Source organism: Mesoplodon mirus, assembly GCF_964341445.2.
Source record: "Mesoplodon mirus genome assembly, chromosome: 2".
Lineage (NCBI taxonomy): Eukaryota > Metazoa > Chordata > Mammalia > Artiodactyla > Ziphiidae > Mesoplodon > Mesoplodon mirus.
Window position 1 is genome coordinate 39,398,408 of NC_138977.1, and position 16,150 is coordinate 39,414,557.

A 16,150-nucleotide genomic window follows, 5' to 3' on the forward strand; every position below is an offset into this window, starting at 1 on the left:
ATCACTTGCAGGAAACTGACTGCTTAGTTATCTGAATTTCTTTAGAAATAAATTATCATTCTGGCATTCTACAGGAAATGGCTGTCATCTCATCCTTGGTTCATTTTGTTTAAGACATGCTGACTTGCATTGCTTTCTCACAGTTTCAGCCAAGAATGTCAGTTCATGGCAGGATGGGAGGTGGGAGATGGGAGGAAGCAGGCTCTGTCCACTCTTCCTGGCAGTGTGATCAGGAATCTCACAAACAGGCTGGCATATAAGACTGGAAACCCTTTTCCCAGATCCTTTTCCAGACAGGATCATGTCTTCTTCATTTCTTTACCCTCCTCAGAGCTTAGCAGATAGCTTTGCACATAGGAAGCACTCCACAAATAGTTCATTCAGTAAGTATTTACTGAGTGCCTACTATATGCCTCTCTGTGCCTCAGTTTATGAACTTATTAAATGGGGATAATATTAGAACCTACCTCACAGGGCTGATGTAAAGATACAATGAATAATATATACAAAGTGTTTAGAAGAGTACCTAACACACAGTAAGTGCCCAAGAAAAATAAATTACCTTTGTTATAATTCTTGCCATTTGCCAAGCATTATGTGAAGCTCTGGGGACAAAGCAGTTAAAAAAAAAAAAAAAGACTATTTCAAGGAGCTTAAATTCAAAAGGTATTGTAGAATGAATAAATAACATTTACCAACAATTTCTGTAAAGGAATGTTTCCCTTTGTACTTTCTCTAGATCTCTCTACTCACTCCTGGATCTCTACTAATTAAAAACAAAACAAAAACAAAATCAAAGAAGCAGAAATTTCTTATGAGACTCTCGCATGAGTGATTTCCTTGGAGTGGAAGCATTTGCTTGGGGAGCTCTGGCAAGGGCCAGCCACACTATGAAATTGGAGGAAGTGCCCGGCTCTCGGAGCACCCACAGTGATGGCCTCGGCTCAGCCAATGTCCCCTGAGTGTGCTCTGTGCACAGTCCGGCCCTGGACACGAGGATGGACACCGGGGCGTGACATCCTCTCTCAAGAGCTCTGAGGGGAGCCCAGCCTGGTCATCCCTGCCTTGGCTAAGCTGCCTGCACTGCCAGGGTTTAGTGGAAGCTGGACTCTGCTCTGTTTACCTGTAGGCTCATATTACCTGTAGGCTTTAACAGCTCGGGTTTACCCCAATTTCTGAGCTCTCAAGCCTTGTATGAATTACATGAGTGTTAGTTATGTTTATACCAACTACTCTGCTTTTGGCTTTTCAAAGCATCTTACTAGATGATAATTTTTAAATGACATTTCATTCATCAACATCCAAATAAAAGTACTGTGCTTTAATTTTTTTGCAAATGATAGAGATGAATATATTCACTATCATTCCAATCTCTCATATCTTTCTACAAAAAGAAAAAAAATCCTCATAGCTTTGTGCCTTGTATTAGTTACCTGTTCATACATAACAAATTTCCCTATACTTCGTGGCTTAAAACAACAATGATCATGTATTGTACCTTGTGTTTTCTATGAGTCAGGAATTCAGGCAGAATCAATGGGAACAGCTTGTCTTTGCTCCATCATACCTATCCTCAGTTCAAAGTCTCAAAGGCCAGGATTTGGGACCATCTGAAGTCCATTCATTCACACGTCTGGTGGTTGATGCTGCCTTATTGGCTGAGGGCCTTGCTGGGACTGTTGGCCAGAGCACCCACACGTGGCCTCTCCATATAGCTTGGTCTTCATCAAAATATGGTGGTGGGTTCCAAGGACAAGCATGGAGGGTGGGGAGATCCTTTGTATGACTGAGCTAAGAAGCCACACGGCATCACTTCCATTGCTGCTCCATTGGTCAGCAGTCACAGGCTTCCACTCAGATTCAAAGAGAGGGAACACACACCCCTACACATGAGAATATCAGTCACACGGTCACACTGTAAGAAGAGTGTGGGATAAGCATGAAGAGGGCCATCTTTGAAAAACGCAATCTGCTATATTGCATGTAATTGGTAATAGGAACTTGTGATAAGATACTCCCAGCACATGTTGAAAAACTTATCCTTGAACATTGACACATAATTAATGACATTAGTGATTTAGAACTATATGGCTGAGACTAACTTAGATCCCACCTAGGTTAAGACCCTTCCAGGGTGATAACAGAGCATATTTGCACTTACCACATGGAACTGAAATTGCCCTGCTGTCTGTCTCCCCTGAGAGAGTGACCTATAGTCAGGGATTGTGTCTTGTTCACTTCTGGATTCTCAGTGCTCTGTGATGCCCAGCTATGTGCCTTGTGCTGATCACCCCACCAGTGCTGGGGGACCCAAGAAGCTGATCAAGCACATGCCCAGGGACCCCGCGAAACAGGGACGCAGAGCGAGAGACAAGAGAAAGAACAAGATGCTTCTAATCATTTATCTAAGATTAAATTTTTTGTCAATTAAAATTAAAATGTTCGAATTAAAAATGCACTTGAAATTCAGCACATATAAATGATACGTCATTTCAAAAAGTAAACATTTATTTTGAACTAGAAATGATAGGACAGGGAAATCATGATCTTTTCAGGGCTCAAGAGCTTGTGCCTGGTGGCACAGTAGTTGAGAGTCCACCTGCCAATGCAGGGGACACGGGTTCGAGCCCTGGTCTGGGAAGATCCCACATGCCATGGAGCAACTAAGCCCGTGTGCCTCAACTACTGAGCCTGCGCTCTAGAGCCCGCGAGTCACAACTACTGAGCCCACGTGCCACAACTACTGAAGCCTGTGCGCCTAGAGCCCGTGCTCCACAACAAGAGAAGCCACCAAAATGAGAAGCCCACACACCGCAATGAGGAGTAGCCCCTGCTCACTGCTCTAGAGAAAGCCCACGTGCAGCAATGAAGACCCAACACAGCCAAAAATAAATAAATAAATTTTTGTAAAAAAGAAAAAAGCATGCAAAAATTCCACCTGCGACTCTTTTTCTGCTGTGGACTCTTCACCATGGTGTGGTTACCTCCACACCTGTCCCTCCCCACAGATGAGTTCCTGTGGAGGGGATGCCGTTCTCGATACTGCTCCATCCTTTTATTCTCTTCTACCATCACAGACACAGCGTTATGGGTATATTATGCTTTTGTAAAACATTGGTAGCTACTACAAGGAATTACAATGGACGAGAAGAAAAAAAAGAAATGATTAAAATGTGTATATAAAACCTATAAAGCAAAGCTTATAAAATACTTTGAAAGAAAAAGTATAGGTTGTGCATATTTGGGTTTACTTTGTATATTAGATTTTGTTGGAAACAAAAGTCTTCAAGATAAATTGATAAAATGAAAACAAGAAACAAGGCCAAGAGGAGCGTACAGTTATTGTATACAAGAAAAAAACAATATCTAGATGGACATCCTTGTAGTACATCTACTATCCCTGTAGGATACAAAAGAAACTGGCATCAGTGAACATCTTCACACAAGGGGACAGTGTAACTGGGGGACCAGAGAGGAAAGGAGACCTACTTTTCATGATGCACTCTTTTATAGTTTTGAATTTTGTACCATTTACCTATATTATCCTTTCCAAGTAAATTACACGATATTTAGAAAGAAAAATAATGAAAGCGGTCCGTAAATAATAGTAGAAGAGAAATAGAATTCATTTAATCAGTAGAACCAAACAAACAAGGCTTTGTCAGCAAGAAAATATTTCCTGGGTCAACAAGACGCAGAAGAAGTACTGGACAGTTTCACTTTCTTGAGATGAGAGGCAAGATGGAAGGCCTGGGGTTGGGGGCAGGGAATTTGGGAGGAATCTGTGCAGAGGTCATACAATGAAACCACATGAGGGAGGTGGTCTAGTGGGGGGATGTATTAACAGAAAGGAATACACAGTATGGAGACCTGACTGGCATGATCAAGGTCTGGGAAAGCTTCTCAAGGAAACTGACAATTGAGATCTAGAAGATGATTAGGAATCAACTAGCCAAGAGAAACAGGAAGGGCAGTGCAGGCAGTGAGTGAAAAGAGCAAGTGCAAAGGCACTGTGGGGGGGAGAGCACAGACTCAATTCACCCTAAGTGCCCACACACATGGCTACCCACTGCCACCAGTTTAACCTGATTTAGAAGTCAAGATGTTCAACCCTCCCTCTCTCCAAGAGAAACCCTCCTCCATAGAGCTAAATCGTGGTAGGGAGGTTTAGTGCCAGTCTGTGTATCAGGGGGAAGACATTTGATATAAATTGCATGGAGCCTGGGATTTCCTCTATTTGTTCACTGGTATATCTAGTATTATTATCTCCATTAGAAACTATAGCACAGATAAGAGAATCCCCTTGTCTGTCCAAGATTACACAGTTAGTGAGTACAGGGTATTTTTGGGTGCTCATTCAGGTATGCAGGTATGGTTTCATTCAGGCTCTGGCTCCAATTCCCTTGGCTCTACTCAATCCTCCCAAAATGGTATTCTATCTGCACCTCAGAAAAACCGATGGAGAAGCTTTGTGCTAAAGAGCCAACAAACGAGCATTTAAATAATATCCCTGGAGACATAGTTAAAACCAAGAGACTGGGAACTTCCCCGGTGAAGCAGGGGATAAGACTCCACGCTCCCAGTGCAGGGAGCCCGGTTTCAATCCCTGGTCAGGGAACTAGATCCCACATGCATGCTGCAACTAAGAGTTCACATGCCACAACTAAGGAGCCCACGTGCCGCAACTAAGAAGCCCACCTGCCACAACTAAGACCTGGTGCAACCAAATAGATAAATATTAAAAAAAAGAAAAAAGAAGCATTCGTTAATTAATTAAAAAAATAAAACCAAGAGACTGGGAAGAGAGTCATCAGCAGAAAGGAGAGAGTTCAGTGAATTTCTAGATGTAAACTAGATGGAGAAATGGTAGTTGAAGAAAAACTAGAGGAAGTTATATTCTAGAATACTTATAGAGGAGGCTAAAAAGTAGTGGGAGATGCTCTTTGCTGTAAAATCCTGGAGACTGTTTCAGAAATATTGAAAACAATGGAAGATGGAATAAGACATGCACTGGCATCAGAAGCAAGAGCTGAATGAAATAACATGAGATTTTCTTAGCACTGAAGGATATGAGTTTTTGCAGTAAAAGGACCCACAAAGGAGCCAGCAAAATGAAAAGGGACAATCTACAACTAGGTATCTTATTGTAAAATTTCAGAAACACAAGCATAAAAAAGAAAATTCTAAAAGCTTCCAAAAACATATTGCTTACAAAGGAATAAGAATTAGATTGACTTCTCCTCAGTCACATCAGATAGTAGAAGACTATGGAGCAATGCCTTCAAAATTCCAAAGGAAATTTGTAGACAAGAGTGCACATAACATACAAAAATGGCTTCAAAATAATAATAAATGAACACCCATGAACCCTCCACTCCACTGAAGATACTTAATATCACCAGTACCTGTGATATACTTGAGGTCTGCACCCTGATCCTGCTCTTTCCCCACCTTGATTTCCATTATAGTTTCACCACATATGCATGTCTTGATGACCAATATAATTTTGGTTTGGAAATATGTATTGTAAAACTTATATTCATTATGTGAAATTTCTATAAATATCTTCCTACCATGTGTATTCTCTGACTTGCTTTTTTCCATGCGTTCTTGAGCTCACCCATGTGGGGAGAGACCACTGAGGTTCATGCACTTTCACTGCATTATAATATTATTTGTCTCATAGTAATACAGCGACACTAGCTTGCTTTTGGCTAGTTGCCTGGTAGACTTTTATCTATCTCTTGACTTTTAAAGTTTCTGTATATTATGTTCCTGCAAATCTTGATTAGAATGTGTGGCTAGATCTATTTCTTTATTTTAAAAATCTGATCTGAGCACTCTGTGTTTTAACTGAGGTATTTAAAGTGAGTACTACATCTGGGGGGAAAAATCTGCCATCTTATTTTCTGCTTTCTATTTCTCTTTTTCTTGTTCTCTCTTTTCCCTCTTCTTTCTTGCCTTCTTTTGGCTTGAGTCTCCCCTTCCACCTCATTCCTCCTTCCCACAGGGGAATTTATTTTAAACATAGAATTATAAGTCTAGTTGAACTATGAAGTGTGAGGGAAGAATAAAAATTTTTTTCAGATGTGGAAAGACTCAAAAAATGCACTTCCCATACTTCCTGTCTTAGGAAGTCCTATTCAATGCAAGTGAGCTAAATGAGAGAGTGAACCATGAAAAAGGATGACTTAGAATCTGAAAAATCCTGGGGAGAAATAAAGAAAAGATTTGGGTGGATAGAAACCCAACAGGTTTAGAGAACAACTAGCCCAAACTGGACAAGAAGATAGAGGTTTTTAGGTAGGAGCAATCCAGGGAAAACAGAAGTCACAAGATTTGAAACTGGCGTCGAGCAGATGATTAAAGCACGTAATAAGTGAATAGAAACTTCAGAGAAAAAAAGAAAATCCTGACTCTTCAGTTAACTAACTCTGTGACCTTATGCTTGCTGCTTTTCTGCCTGGCAGTTTCATCACTCATAAAATAAGGTTAATAAGAGGCCTTCCTCATAGGGCTGTCATGAGGACTAAGTTAATAATAGCAGAGTAATTAGAAAAGTGCCCAGCAACTAGTAAGGGTGTATTAAATGGATAAAGAAAAATGAAGTTTGGCTCTGCCTTTAAAAATAGTCACAGATATCAAACATTTAAAGAAGAGCTAACACCTATCCTTCTCAAACTCTTCCAAAATATAGCAGAGGGAGGAGCACTCCCAAACTCATTCTACGAGGCCACCATCACCTTGATACCAAAACCAGGCAAGGAGGTCACAAAGAAAGAAAATTACAGGCCAATATCACTGATGAACATAGATGCAAAAATCCTCAACAAAATACTAGCAAACAGAATCCAACAGCACATTAAAAGGATCATACACCATGATCAAGTGGGGTTTATTCCAGGAATGCAAGGATTCTTCAATATATGCAAATCAATCAATGTGATACACCATATTAACAAATTGAAGAAGAAAAACCATATGATCATCTCAATAGATGCAGAGAAAGCTTTCGACAAAATTCAACACCCATTTATAATAAAAACCCTGCAGAAAGTAGGAATAGAGGGAACTTTCCTCAACATAATAAAGGCCATATATGACAAACCCACAGCCAACATTGTCCTCAATGGTGAAAAACTGAAACCATTTCCACTAAGATCAGGAACAAGACAAGGCTGCCCACTCTCACCACTCTTATTCAACATAGTTTTGGAAGTTTTAGCCACAGCAATCAGAGAAGAAAAGGAAATAAAAGGAATCCAAATTGGAAAAGAAGAAGTAAAGCTGTCACTGTTTGCAGATGACATGATACTATACATAGAGAATCCTAAAGATGCTACCAGAAAACTACTAAAACTAATCAATGAATTTGGTAAAGTAGCAGGATACAAAATTAATGCACAGAAACCTCTGGCATTCCTGTACACTAATGATGAAAAATCTGAAAATGAAATCAAGGAAACACTCCCATTTACCATTGCAACAAAAGAATAAAATATCTAGGAATAAACCTACCTAAGGAGACAAAAGACCTGTATGCAGAAAATTATAAGACACTGATGAAAGAAATTAAAGATGATACAAATAGATGGAGAGATATACCATGTTCCTGGATTGGAAGAATCAATATTGTGAAAATGACTCTACTACCCAAAGCAATCTACAGATTCAGTGTAATCCCTATCAAACTACCACTGGCATTTTTTATGGAACTAGAACAAAAAATTTCAAAATTTGTTTGGAAAAACAAAAGACCCCGAATAGCCAAAGCAATCTTGAAAACTAAAAACGGAGCTGGAGGAATCAGGCTCCCTGACTTCAGACAATACTACAAAGCTACAGTAATCAAGACAGTGTGGTACTGGCACAAAAACAGAAAGATAGATCAATGGAACAGGATAGAAAGCCCAGAGATAAACCCACACACATATGGTCACCTTATCTTTGATAAAGGAGGCAGGAATGTACAGTGGAGAAAGGACAGCCTCTTCAATAAGTGGTGCTGGGAAAACTGGACAGGGACATGTAAAAGTATGAGATTAGATCATTCCCTAACACCATACACAAAAATAAGCTCAAAATGGATTAAAGACCTAAATGTAAGGCCAGAAACTATCAAACTCTTAGAGGAAAACATAGGCAGAACACTCTATGACATAAATCACAGCAAGATCCTTTTGGACCCACCTCCTAGAGAAATGGAAATAAAAACAAAGATAAACAAATGGGACCTAATGAAACTTCAAAGCCTTCGCACAGCAAAGGAAACCATAAACAAGACCAAAAGACAACCCTCAGAATGGGAGAAAATATTTGCAAATGAAGCAACTGACAAAGGATTAATCTTCAAAATTTATAAGCAGCTCATGCAGCTCAATAGCAAAAAAACAAACAACCCAATCCAAAAATGGGCAGAAGACTTAAATAGGCATTTCTCCAAAGAAGATATACAGACTGCCAACAAACACATGGAAGAATGCTCAACGTCATTAATCATTAGAGAAATGCAAATCAAAACTACAATGAGATATCATCTCACACTAGTCAGAATGGCCATCATCAAAAAATCTAGAAACAATAAATGCTGGTGAGGGTGTGGAGAAAAGGGAACACTCTTGCACTGCTGGTGGGAACGTGAATTGGTACAGCCACTATGGAGAACAGTATGGAGGCTCCTTAAAAAACTAAAAATAGAACTACCATATGACCCAGCAATCCCACTACTAGGCATATACCCTGAGAAAACCATAATTCAAAAAGAGACATGTACCAAAATGTTCATTGCAGCTCTATTCACAATAGCCCGGAGATGGAAACAACCTAAGTGTCCATCATCGGATGAATGGATAAAGAAGATGTGGCACATATATACAATGGAATATTACTCAGCCATAAAAAGAAACGAAACTGAGCTATTTGTAATGAGGTGGATAGACCTAGAGTCTGTCATACAGAGTGAAGTAAGTCAGAAAGAGAAAGACAAATACCGTATGCTAACACATATATATGGAATTTAAGAAAAAAAAATGTCATGAAGAACTTGGGGTAAAACAGGAATAAAGACACAGACCTACTTGAGAATGGACTTGAGGATATGGGGAGGGGGAAGGGTAAGCTGTGACAAAGCAAGAGAGAGGCATGGACATATATACAGTACCAAATGTAAGGTAGATAGCTAGTGGGAAGCAGCCGCATAGCACAGGGAGATCAGCTTGGTGCTTTGTGACCGCCTGGAGGGGTGGGATAGGGAGGGTGGGAGGGAGGGAGACGCAAGAGGGAAGGGATGTGGGAACAGATGTATATGTATGACTGATTCACTTTGTTATAAAGCAGAAACTAATTAAAAAAAAAAGAAAGCTTCAGGGGGAGGGGAGGAAGGGATAGACTGGGAGTTCGGGATTAAGGTGCAAACTATTATATATAGAATGGATAAACAACAACGTTCTATTGTATAGCACAGGGAACTCTATTCAATATCCTGTGATAAACCAAAATGGAAAAGAATATGAAAAAGAATATATATATATATTTGAATCACTTTGCTGTACAGCAGAAATTAATACAACATTGTAAATCAACTATACTTCAATAAAATAAATTTAAAAAAATAGTCACAGAGTCACAATAATATTCATATTGATTTTTTAAAAAACTAATTAGATTCAACGATTGGGCAATGTACACGTTTCTTAATTATGGGTACAGAACAGGATGTGAGATTTATCAATTTCAAAAACACAAAAGTAAAAACAGAGAGGTCATCTGAGTGAAGTGGGATGCCAGTGAAACCAGAGACACACAGCTCAGTTCCTGGGTTCCTACTGAGCCATCACACAGGGACCAAGGGACACACTGGGTCAATTGTGCCCTCCTCTTCAGCGTGCTTCTCCCAAGTGTTGTAAATCATCTGGTCTTTATTGGTTCATTTTTCTTCCCCAGGAGAGGATGTTTGGTTAGAGAAATAACTACGTGAGCTGGACCCCTTCTCTGTGCTGCACTTACTGCATGAGCCAGCGCCTCCCCATTTAGAGGTAACAGACTCTTAGTCTTCTCTCCACAGGAAGGTTAATGACTTGTATACATTAACTAAAAAACAAGAGCTCATAAGCCAAAATGATCTTTGGCATCCGTCCTTTTTTGGACAGGATATGACTTCTTCTGCAGAGCTGCCAAGATTTCTAACAACATTTATAACAATGGGCCCAGAGGACAAGCAAAGGAAATCAAGATTCATTTACACGTGACCTGATAAAAGCCTGAGAAATAGAAATGTTTTGCCCTCATGTGCATCTGGAAATGCTCAAGTTTTCTATGAAAATTTTTATATCATGGCCAGTTTTCTGGCTAGAAGAATATTAATTATAATTTCACAAGAAACTGGCCCTCTATTCAATATGAATGACAGCTCGAGTTATTCCAGATGCTGATTAGAGAATGGCATTGAACACAGAGCTTAGCTCCAGCTGTTTCCTTTTTAAGAATATAAAGGATTTCTAACTCACGGCTTTTTAAAATTTGACAAATGATTCACATACCCTAAAGTTCACCCTTTTAAAGCACAGTTCAGTGGGTTTTGGTATATTCACAAAGTTGTGCAAAGCTGGGGCTGTGGGTTGGGTCTCACTTCCTCTCCACATAAGTACAAAATAGATAAAGGAAGATAAACCAGAAACTAAAGAGACAGGGGATGGATAGGAAAGGGGGGTGAGGGGATGGTAACAGGACAGCAGAGATGAAGAGGGAGTGACCTTTTTCCGAATAGATCTTACATTACCACACCAAAGGGGACAGGAAAGAAAAGAAGTAACCTAAGTAACTTTGGAAAACAGTGTTTTGACTTGATCCTGTAAAGCTAAAAAAGCAAAAAGAACTGTACACAACACTGTAGTTTAGGTGGTAAATTGGTTTCTCACAGAGGTGTCGGTTAGCAATTCTGAAAGCATCATGTGTACATAAAAGGGTTGGGTTGAACAAATAAGTAAATGTATTGTAGATAATGAAAGCTAAGTTTTTCACTGTCTGAAAAAGAACTTAAAATAACGCAAGGAGGATAGCTAGAATTAAACCTCGTGGAATTGGATTAGAATTAGAGGTATCAGTGTGAAGTCACAGTTTTGATTGATAATGATGGGCATTATGTACGCATATCCATATATGTACATGTATACACATTCATTCATGTGTATAAGTAAATATACATATATCACCTCTCTTTACTGAAGGGGCCTAAAAGCAATGAGAATCCAACAGCAATGAGCCCGCCTAGCACCCAGATCTTTTCTAAATGCCGTTCTTCAATGAAAAGACCCAGGGCTTCTTGGAGAAGAGGTTAATTCCACATAGGTACTCTTCAAACATGTTAAAATCATGAAAAGCAAGAAAAACCTGGGGCACTTCTCCAGCTCGGAGGAGACTAAAGAGAGAGATGACAACTAAATGCAGGGTGGAATCCTGGATTGGATCCTTGAACAGAGAATGGAAAAACTATTAAGATTCAAATAGTTTTGTCTGTGGTTGAGTTAATGTTCTTGTACCAATGTTAATTTTCAATTTTTGATCATCTTACTATGGCTATATGAGATGTTAATTTTAAAGGAAGCTAGGGGCTTCCCTGGTGGCGCAATGGTTGAGAGTCCACCTGCCGATGCTAGGGGACACGGGATCGTGCCCCGGTCCGTGAAGATCCCACGTGCCGCGGAGCGGCTGGGCCCGTGAGCCATGGCCGCTGAGCCTGCGCGTCCGGAGCCTGTGCTCCGCAACGGGAGAGGCCACAACAGTGAGAGGCCCGCGTACCGCAAAAAAAAAAAAAAAAAAAAAAAAAGGAAGCTTGATGAAGGGCATGTGAGAACTCTTCTATTTTTGCAACTTTTCTGTTAAGTCAAAAATTGTTTCAAATTTTAAAAAAAGGTTTACGTCACATAGAATTCACTGTCGTTGAGTGTTCTTCTCCCACTGTCCCCAGTGTAGCTCAAAGGGGCAGACTGTGTAGTTAAGCTCTTTTATCCCTTACTCTGGGTAGCATAGCAGGCTAAACACAGACTTGACATGAGTTGACCCGTTCTTTCCTGTATTCTTTCAGGCCTGGGACCAGGGTGAGGTAAACAAAATGCCTATAGGCACAGAATTTAAGAAGACACTCACTCTTAGTGAAATTGCTGGGTCAAAGGATAAGTCTATTTTTTGATTCTGCTATGTATGTATAGCCAATACTGCCTGCCAAAAAGAGAGTACCAATTTATAATGCCACCAAAAATCAATGAGTCTATCATCCATTTCGCAAAACCTTGTCAATACTGGATGTCACCAGGGTGGGAGGTGTGCGGGGGGATCATTGTTTTAGATTATAGTTGGTATCTCAGTCTTTCAGTGATATCAGCTAACATACATCGAACACTAAAATGGACTAAGCCTGACTTCCTTGGCGGTCCAGTGGCTAAGGCTTCACGCTTCCACTGCAGGGGGCTCGGGTTCGATCTCTGGTCAGGGAATAAGATCCCACGTGCAGTGCGGCATGACCAAAAAAAATTTTTTTTAATTTAAAAATAATAATAAAATAAAACAGACTAAGCCTTATCAATGACACCCAATGACTTTGGTAGGTAGACCTTGTTTTTCTAATTTTAGAGGTAAGGAAACCAAAGTTTAGACTTTTTAGTTGACTTTCCAAGTCCACACAGCTAAGAGGTTGAACAACGAGGATTTTATCCCCTGTCAGCTCAGCTACAAACTATGGCACTTTTTACTACATCATGCCCGATCTCTTTATACTGTTTCTTTTACATTTGAATTTCTTCCTTTTGAAATACCTGTTCATAACATTTTGATTTCTGACTCCGTAATTTGAGCCTTTCAGAAGTCAAAGTGGCCAGCCTTCTCTCCCTCTGAGGTTGTGAGGGACAGCAGATGTTTCCCACTTAGAGCGAGGCTAGCGTCAGAGTGTAGGGTGAGAACGTGAGGCAGGATGTGGTACAGACCTCCACAGACACAGATTAGAGTCCCTTTTCTGCCAGTTCCTAGCTGCCAACTTCTAGCCACTTAGCAGTGCTGTGACTCAGTTTCCTTGCCAGTTAAACGGGGATGATAATCATGCCTACCCCACAGACTTGTGAGGAGAATTCAATAAATGAATACATGAAAAGCATTTAGTACAGTGCCTAACACTCAGTAGGCATTTATTTAACCAATACCAGGGAGAACAAAGGAGTCCAAAGAGGCAGAAGAAAAAAAGAAAAGTGTCTGATTAGATATGGAATTCCAGAGAGCTTGTTTTCTCCTTAACCCTACCTACAAGCTCCCCAATTTAAAAATGGCAATAAATACACACTAAATCTTATTTATTGTAGTAAAGGGAAAAAGTAAAATTTAAAAATTGGTAAGCTCTGCCAGACATGTAAAACCAGTCAAATTATATAATGAATCAAATCTCCCCCCCCCAAAAAAAAAGATACATGAGTGTACTTAACACAATGTAGGAGAAGGAGCACAATTTTGGGGGCAAGAAATGCTTTCATTTTCAAAGTAACAGAAACATACCTTGAACACTCCTCTGCCCAGATTGCACTGGCCAATGAAAAACCACTAATTGTGTACTTTGTACTGCATACTGCGATGGCAACACACGTCTCTCTTTCCTGTGTCTTTCACTTCTAGTGAGATTCTCTCTCAAGCCACAAGATACAGCCTGCCCAGAACCTATTTCTTAACTGTAAGTACTTTGAAATGAAGCACTTCTTTAAAAGCTTATCTTAGCCCTGGGGGGGAAAAAAGTTTTCTTTAAGAGTATTTGATTTTCTTGTTATTATTTCTAACATGCAATATTTTGAGGTTCAGCCGAAAGACCAATGTTCTCTTATCTAATTGCTTTAAATTTAGTTAAGTTAGTCAAATTCAACATGTGCCAGGCATGCGTGAGGTGCCATGCTTTTCATAAGGTAGTCTTGAATCTTCATCCACTACTGCTTTCAGCAGGATACATATATTAGGCATTGTGTTTATAACTTGATCATTAATTTCACTCTTTATTTCATACATAGGCATGTTTACTTGTGCTAGTCTAATTTCTTTGTCTTTTGAAACTATTTTGCTTGATTTTTTTTTCCATTAGAAAAAGAAGATGGAATTTTATAGATTTAGTTAATGAATCATGAGAATCCTTGAATTTTTGGTATGACAGTAAGAAAAACAGACTAGAAGGCTTCAAACTTAAATTCTGGTGCTTTATTTATATGTATAAAGAAAGAGATCCTTCTCACCTCACATTTGTTAACTTCTGAGATGAGAAATTAGAACATGGAAATGTTTCAATCAAAGCAAAAAAAAATTAAAATTTAACATTGATAAACACTAGAAAGAAGAGGGAAATCCAAGCGGTATATTGATTAATATTAATGTAATTAATGTAGCAGATTAATACTAATTAATATTAATAAGATAGGGGCTGTCCTTCTCAAGAGTGAGGTTTTCCAGGGCAGGGGAGACAGGTATAAGGTTAGATGTAACTAAAACTAATGGATGAAATTAGGGTGTTTAAAACGTGGGCCAAATCCTGCAAGGTTTCTGGGCATTGAGGTCATTCCATGAAAGGGGTCTTCTAAGGAAAGGGGTCTCAGTCTCTCTTCAAAGCTTGTCCACCAAGATTCCCATTTCAATTCCTCCTGCCTCCATTTTTCCTTTTTCCGGAGTGGCCCCCACCAACTTTTTTCATCACCTGTCTGCTCTGTGTCATCAAAGACAACATGAAACGAAACAGCTGTGGTCCCTCAGTGATGGATAGAGATACTGGCTGTGGAGAGGAAACTACAGACTCTCCTGAACCCCTACCATATCTAACACAAGCGCTACACACGTTGGGTGCCCAGTAATGTTTGCTAACGTGGGTTGGATCTGCAGTTATTCTTAACAGAAGAGAAATAAAAAGGCCCAGGGCCGTGGGTTACAAAGTGTCCTCTGTAAGGGCACTGATGCTGGCATCTCCTGAGATGCCAGGCCTCTGCATGGGCAGGCAGCCCAGGGGTGAGTGGGGCTAGTTCAGCCTGTGCTCCTCGGGAAAGCTGGAGGCTCTGGTATGGCTACATCTGCCTGGAGAAGGGGATGGTATTTTTCTAATTCTCACCAAGCTGTGTCTTTGCAGAGGGCCACATTTCTCTACATGACAGCACCCTATGCCATAGGGGCAGCAGCCCTGAGGGTGCTCGGTACAGATTCCTGGACCCCAGCCTATCCCACCTAAATCACAATCTCGGAGGATAGTGCCCAGGAATCTACATCGTAAATAAACTCTCCAAGTGGCTTTTACACACAGTAAGCATTGAAGACCACTGAACGGAGGAGACAAGCTTGTAGACAAGGTCCCAGAAATTCTTGGAAACATTACTGGGCACTAAAATGATTTCAGGGAAGTTGTCTTTTGTTATCTTCCCCTTAACTCCTGCTGTCGATCTTTTACCTTGAAGGTGAAAGACTATTGGGTATTTAATGGCTGAAGCAAAGAGATTTGCAACCGTTTAGGATATTTTGAGTTCGTTTTTATTTTATATTTTATTGCAACCTAAATAAAGGATCCCTAGAATTGTGAAATGATATTTAAACCACAGAGCTGCCTCAGGAGTAAGTGTGCTTGTTTTCTCTTCCGTTTGATAGCTATCAGTGAGCTCTTTCTGGAGTAAGAAATCTCATGTGAGAAGTTACAAGACCTCTTTCAGAATAAACCACATTGGTCAAAAAGAAGTCTGGGGCGCTGGTTCCTAGTGCTGTTGTTCTGGGCTGGGCCGGATAGAGTAGCCTTCCCCTCTGCTGTAGGTAACCTTCACTACAGGTGAAACTTGAAACCTCCCGGGGCCCCCAATCTCTGCTCAGTTCTAGGTGCTGAAGTCCACAGAAACACCTGGGGTGCCCCAGTTTTCCGTATTCAAAAAAGGAAGTCAAAAGTAGTGACAGAAACAGAAACCAAGAGGTTTTGACTTTGGGGCTAAAGACTGTTGAGGCCACTACACTGAGAAAGTAAACTGTGGTACAAACTAACTGGCAGTCAGCACATGGATATTTCCCAAGAAGCTGCTGGCTACAAAATGTGCAGATTACCATTGACTTAACTTCAAAGGCACTCAGAGAATGCTCCAGTCTCTGCTTTAAGGGCTAATAGCAGCCA

At 40.2% G+C, this 16,150-nt stretch overlaps 1 protein-coding gene across 1 annotated transcript in view; it reads left to right on the top strand.

The window, feature by feature from the left end:
* Positions 1-13,611: 13,611 nt before the first annotated feature.
* Positions 13,612-16,150, top strand: part of LOC309815250 (placenta-specific gene 8 protein) — a 34,874-nt gene continuing 32,335 nt past the window's right edge. Inside the window, exon 1 of the mRNA XM_082641933.1 lies at positions 13,612-13,708. The gene's annotated coding sequence lies outside the window, so the exon portion shown is untranslated. The remainder of the gene's footprint in view (positions 13,709-16,150) is intronic.